This window comes from Argentina silus, assembly GCF_951799395.1.
Source record: "Argentina silus genome assembly, chromosome: 7".
Classification (NCBI taxonomy): Eukaryota; Metazoa; Chordata; class Actinopteri; order Argentiniformes; family Argentinidae; genus Argentina; species Argentina silus.
This window is the reverse complement of record NC_139661.1, coordinates 10,948,350-10,955,449: the sequence shown is the minus strand read 5'-3', so window position 1 is coordinate 10,955,449 and position 7,100 is coordinate 10,948,350.

Sequence of the window (7,100 nt, the reverse complement as noted above, 5' to 3'; positions counted from 1 at the left end):
TGTAGCTGCAGTATGTATGTACAGGAATATGCTGTTCATATTTGTCTATGCATTTGTAAGAGCATTACCTTGTGCAAAGGTGTGTATCTGTGTGTGTGTGTGTTGGATGTGTGTGATTGTGTGTGTGTATGTGTGTGTGTGTGTGTGTCTGTGTCTGTGTGTGTGTGTGTGTGTGTGTGTGTGTGTGATTCCCCTTTACTCAGCTCCATGGGGGATTTTTAATGGGTGGCTGCATTAACACAGCCAGGCTCTAATAGCCCCTTTCAGATTTTTCCAGAGTGCCAGCGACTCATGAAACAGATGATTTAACAGCGAGAAGCCTCTTCATCACATGCAGGGTGGGGGGGGTGAGGTACGGGCACTACCAACCTCCACTCTTTCAGTCTTTAGAAAAGCTTAGAAAAGCCAGCTAGGGACACAGCACCTGGCAGGCAGGGGTTCGGGCACTGGTCTTTTCACCTCAACACACTTTCATGCCTGTGCCTGCTTACCATAAAGAAGTGGTGCCAGGCTAAGCTTCCACATCTTAATGGTACTGTTGGCAGAACAGCTGGCTGTGATGCTGAGATGGACAACACTGACGTCCTCTCCTGTTCAATCCTATAAGCCCCTTCTTTCCCCCGTAAGCTCCCTGGTTCCCTCGGGCGGCTGGATTGGTGTTAAAGCATTAAGGCTCAGGCAGTTAAAGTTTACAGAGTGTCGTAAAGAGGACTCACCGAGGCCAACTCTCTAAAGATAATGCTAAATACACAGTGATTATAGTGTGTGGTCAGTGGGCTGTAACCTCTATTGGCCATGACACCAATGATTTTCACCTCTGTGTGTGTGTGTGTGTGTGTTTTTCGGAGTTTATTTCCACATGATCTCAGTATCTACATTGCTGACTGAGCTCTATTTTATGAGCATGTTATCATCATACTAATCATCATAGTAATTTTCAATTACCATAATGTATACTATACAATGAATGTTTGATCTTGATGTTGTTGATGATGATGATGATGACTACTACATCCTAAATGCTAAAATTGGGCTTGCTTAGAGAACAGAGGGTCCATGTCAGTGGCTCTGCTTCCCCCAGCGCTACGCTGCAGCTCCCCAGTGAGTCGGCCTTGTGTACACGTGTGTGTGTGTGTGTGTGTGTGTGTGTGTGTGTGTGTGCATATGAGCGCACAGGGCCATTTTTAACTACAGTCACAAGACGCCAGTGTTGGGTTAGCGTAGCAATGAGCTCCTGCTCCAAGAATATCCCCTAGGAGCCCGAGAGGCCACCGGCAGTGACCCTGGCCCACGTTCCAGTTGGCAGGCACACAGTTGTTGGGTCAGACATGGTTTCTAGGCTGGAGGGGCACAGGGAGGGGGGGGGGAAGAGTGGGTGATGCAATGTGGCCCATTTTACCACTGACAACTGCACTCTCTTTGGAACGCCCCTATAAGGGAAATAGACGAGGTGTTGTACTGTTTGTCTGGCCTCCTCCTCCTCCTCCTCCTCCCCCCCATCTCTCCATCCCTCTCTCTCTCACACTATAGTATTTGTCCTGCATATCTCTCTCTCTCTCTCTCTCTCTCCATCTCTCTCTCACACTACTAATCTGACAACGTTCCTAAAGTTGACCTGCTCCACACTCTGAAAGCACTTCGCCCTAAATTCTGACGTCACATCTCACTCCAATCTTTTCCTCCGACTCTACAATCCAGCCCTCTCTAAGACCCACCGTCACCTCCAAACATTACCCCCCACTTACCAGGCAGCACCAAAAATACCCCCTGCAAAGCCCACTCATAAAAACCCCCCCTCCAGTACTAAGCATGGTGCATGCCAGGGATAGCTTCCATGGGGAATAAAGAGACCAAAATACAAAGGGATCATTCTGAGCATAGGACAAGGGGTCAGGGGACGGTAACTGGGTACGACGGAGGTGGAGGCGAAGAAGGGGTTCTCCAGCCAATCACGGCACAGGGAGACTGCAGTTGGCTTGGAAAGAGGATTGGTGCTTCGACGGTGCCCTCGATACAGGGTGTATTTGTGTGCACAAAAACAATCAGCTGATTTCTGTGAAGAGAGACACACAGACAGTCTGAGCGTTCTCTCGGAAAGTCACCCTGGTCGGGGATGAGGCGTGAACGCAGAGCAGTCCAGCAAGGCACGTTGTTCCTACACAGCCTTTCTCCTCTGTACCTCAGTTAACCCTCAGTGACCGGTGGCCTGATGGGTTCTCTCTCCCCCATCTGACAGTGTGCGGGGAGTCAGTGTGTGTGTGTGTGTGTGTGTGTGTGTGTGTCAGTGTGGTGGCTGGCAGTACGAGTGTTTGTATGGAGAGTCAATGTGTGTATGGAGATTGAGTGGGTCTCCTGGTCTGTGTCTCCCCTGTGGGAGGGAGTGTATGGAGTCGTATGGGAGTGTTATATGGAGTCTGTCTTTTATTTTCAACACCCGACTCCCAGGTGGTGACAGCCCAGTGCTAAGTGCGGTAATAGCCAATTGATTTTGTTCCCTTTTTTTGGTGGCGGCTAGACATAAATCAAAGCGTCTGTCAGCCTAGTATAGTGCGGGGGTTGTGTGTGTGTGTGTGTGTGTGTGTGTGTGTGTGTGGTGGGGGGGTTCAGGGTTCTGTTTGGCCTGGGAGTGTGTCAACAATTAATCCACACTCTGATCTCAAGGCCGCAGCTCTCCTGACCCCCAGTCTCAATCCAATTGGGACAGCAGCTTCAGTAATGGGCTGTGTGCCTGTGTGTCTGCGGGACGTGTACAATGAGCACACCAGCTCCAAGAGACATGCATCCTTCTCAGAGTTCCTCTACATTTCAACAGCATCTTATAATATTTAACAAAATAATAATTAAAATAATTTGCCCATTTACTGCAAAATATATAACAAACAAACTGAAAATAATCTGTCACGGTGTATGTGAGTATAGTTAGTTCATGCCCCTTTTGTATAGACTAAAGAACAATAGTATATAATCACCATTTAGGCTCACATTATCTTGGAACCAAACAGAATGTTTAGGGCGAGACTCACAGACACAAGCAGAGAGGGAGTATTATAGAGAACACAGATGTGAGCAACACTGAGACCATGTTAATCCTCTTAATTCAATTATGGTAAACAGGGATGGGGCTTCCTTCAAAACAAAACACAGTATGCAGGAGTACTGCAGGCAATAGGGGGGGCCGCCTCTGATGTAGGGAGGCTGGACAGCAGGAGGTCTGCCAGGGGTAGGGTCTCCATTGGGATACCCCCCAACCCTCCAACCCCCCTACTGAGGCCCCCTACCTACTCCCTACCCCCTGGCACCTCCTCAGCCTGCCCTGGCCCTGGGGATAGAGATGGGGTGTCAGGGATGGACAATGTGACTGGGACAATGGGGGCTCAAGCCCCACACACAGCGTTTCTACTGTGTCCAGCTGTGTCCATTCCAGCACAGATCTGGCGTGGAGGTGGGGAGAGGGGGGTTATGGGGTGATGGGGTGTAATGTGCTGGGCCTGGGTATTAAATGTGGGTCTGCCAAAGTGCTTTGGGGCCTGCTTGGCTCATTCTTCCTGAAATTGCTCCACACGGCAGTAACCTGCTAACCCGGGCCAGACTGACACCAGCACCTTCTCCGCCATGAAAGAGAGTGTCTGTTCCCCGGGATGAACACAGGACAGAGAGGGGGAGAGGAGGGGGCTGAGAGGGGAGTATGTTTTTGAAGCAGTTAGACAATCTGTTTGGATTAGGCGGACTGCCGAAGAGACATGGAAATGATGGGCAGCCGGTACGAGGGGAGTGGAGGAAGAGGAGGAGGAGAGGAGAAAGGGAGGGAGACAGATGGGGAGAAAGAGGTGGTGGAGGGGTTGTGTAGAGGCGAGGGGGGAGGAGAGGAGAGGGGTCGGAGACTGGAATCTCAGGATCTAAGGCTTGATGTTTCCCAGATGTTGCAGTCTCCAGCCCCTCCCTCCCTCCCTCCCTCCCCAGGCCCCCTCCCTTCCCCTCCCCTCAGTGCTCCTCTGCAGTGGTGAATACACAGAAGCGCAGTCAGCCATGCAGGGCAGATGGGTCAGTGGCAGTGTGGAGCCCCGGCCTCCTGTGGACCAGGGGAAATGGAAGGTGAGAGTCTTCTTCCACAACAACAACAACACACCCTCTCAGCCCTCTTATGTTTACATATACTCCCTCTCCTCCTAGCTGTCTCTGCAGGGTGTGTGTGTATGCACGTGTGTGCGTGCGTGTGTGTGTGTGCGTGTGTGTGTGTGTGTGTGTGTGTGTATCTGTGTGTATGTGTGTGTGTGTGTGTGTGTGTGTGTGTGTGTGCATGTATGTGCGAGCTTGTTCGCACACAGGCTATAGCTACGTGTCTTGTGTAAGTCAAAGAATGGGAATCTGGGCATATTTCCCTTAGTTTCTATGTGTTGGTGTGTGTACAAAGTCTGTATCCACACCCTCCCACCGCAGTGCTGCAGTCTATATTGCAGTCAGGCTGTGTGCAGGTGCCTGCTCATACTGTAGCCGGTGCTGAAATGCAGGCGCTGGTAAATTTACTGCCTCTGGCTGCGGCCAGCCATGTTTCAGGATGACGGCGCGTTCTCGTCTACCTGTCTGCTAAAGCGCTTATACCCCTCAGCCCCGCTCCACACTGCTGCCTCCAACTCCTCCACCTCCCCCCCGCACCGGACAGGTTGCTGCCATATATTAGCGAGTTGTTGACTGGCTGCTGAAGCGTACATTTGTCAACATATTAGTGTGTGTCAACACTTAAACAACAGCTCCTAAGCCCACCCACCACAATCCACAGCCACCTCTCCCCATCTCGTCTTCTGCACCCAAGAAATAGAAGAGGGGCACACATACACTGGGTGGCGGCAATGACTGTGTGCAGGACTGTGTGTGTGTGTGTGTGTGTGTGTGTATGTGTATGTGTATGTGTATCTGAAACAGCTCTCCCTTCTCCTACATACTTAGTTAGGGCCTTTGCGGCTGAGAGGGTCCTGTACCTAAATGTCAACTATTAAGTAGAACTTCATTGTACTGAAACGCCTGCAGTCTGTATTTTACTGGTTAGTTCCTTTTGAGAATAATTGCAACCATTCATTGGTAAGTTTTGCACGGATAAACTAAAGTCATAAATAAGACCACTTAAGAGTGTGCCTGAACTCAGTTCAGCTCAAAGGTGTATTAAATGGTGAGTTGGAACCTGCCCACCATTCTGATCCTCAAATTGAGAGTGAAAGCTGGATGGCTCAGAGTAAAGACCTCTCTGCTAAGCTCTCTCAAGTCGGTGAGGGTTTGAGGTAACTGTTGTTTCACCCCACTGTGGTGTGTGTTGATTTTTCAGTGCACACACACATGTGCCCTTCTGGCCTGAGGAGGGTTTCTATGCCTCTCAGCGCCTTTTAAACCCTGGGCCACACGAAGGGAATATTCCACAGAAGCCCTCACTTAATTTGTGGTCACGGTTGCCAGATATGGAGAGAGACATTCTATCCCTCTCGAGAGGGGTGGATGGGCTCTTTTGGAGGGGGTGGCCGGGTATTTTTGGAGCGTCCCGTGGCTGTCACAGGAGAGCTGGGGAGGGGATGTGTAGTGGAGAGGTGGGGAGGGGGAGGGGGGGGGCTGAAAGGAGGAGGGGGGCTGTGGCGGGGATTCCACAGCTGGCTCATGTCACTCCTTGACCCTATCCCCCACATACCCCCCCCCAACAATATAAAAAGTCTAGACTCCTCTCCCGGTCTCTCTAGCTTCACAGAAACAGAAAAAACCCCAGAAAAAACTATGGGAGGACAGGGTAAATGAAGACAGAACTTTCTCTGTATGTCCAGGCTCTCTTTGGAGTTTGTAGACTCTGCACTCTATGGCAAACCAGGGTGTCTATTAAACCCATTAATAAGTAAAGCAAGGCAATAGCGCCACAGATATCACACTATTACTTATTTAACTGCTCAACTGAATTATTTATTGTTTATTCCAAATGATCTTTTCTCAAGTCTAAACTTTCAGTTAGGGTATCCTATGTGAAGGTTAACAGCATCAGATGATGCAGATAACTGAGCTTGGATATGAGTTTAGGAGTGGAGGGATGCATGGCTGCATGTGCAAAATGAAGGGTGTTTGTTGGGGTGTGTGTGTGGGGGGATGGGGGGGTGGGGGGGTGGGGGGGGTGGGCCCTTGATGATCTTGTTACTGCACCAAAGTCACAACCATGCTGCATTAAACACCCACTCCAAAAAAATCTCTCTCTCTCTTTCTTTCTTTCTTTCTTTCTCTCTCTCTCTCTCTCTCTCTCTCTCTCTCTCTCTCTCTCTCTCTGTCTCTCTCTCTCTCTCTCTGTCTCTCTCTCTCTCTCTCTCTTCCTCATGCACACAGGGTCCAGTGAGAGAGATAAATTATGGGCCTAGTGGCTTTTTGAAGTCTGCTCGGCATCAACACCAATAAACGCAGAGGCATGGCCCGCCCCCTTGGTCCTAAATTAAATAATTATTACCCCTGGCATGACTTGGCCATGTGGGCCATAACTACAGCAGGCCTGGACAGTGTGGAGAGTCTGGGGTCCCTGGTGGAGGAGGGCACTGAGAGAGAGAGCAAGCTGAGCATATGTCCACTAATGAAATAAAGACCTCAGCTATATCCAAGTTGAATGATGTACGCTGCACCAATGATCCTGTGGACTCTTGTGTCAAAGCATCTGTTTGACTATTTGGATCTTTTGTGCTTCTGTTCAATGTGGGAACATCGCACTGTAGACCATGTCAAAGGGATTAAGATGAAGTTAAGATGATGCTTGGTGTCTGAGGCAGTTACTGCACGTAGGAGGGGGTCTCTGTATCAATATCAACTAATCTCAGTAATGGGCCCCTTAGTAAATCGAATAGCATTCCAAAAATGTTAAAAACAGATACCATTCTACCTAGGCCAAGAAAAGAAAAAAAACAATCGTAAAAAGAAAAGGAAGGAAGTCTGCCAAACAGCAGTGGAGTGAGAGGAGTGGCATGTAGGGAGTGGGCAGCTCGTTCCCTCAGAACACTCTTTAAAGTTCTGCCAAGGCCTTTACTAGTGCCATTGCACTAGCTCTGCGTCCAGGGAGAAAAGAGGCCCTCTCCCCTCGCCTTGCCTATAGTGTG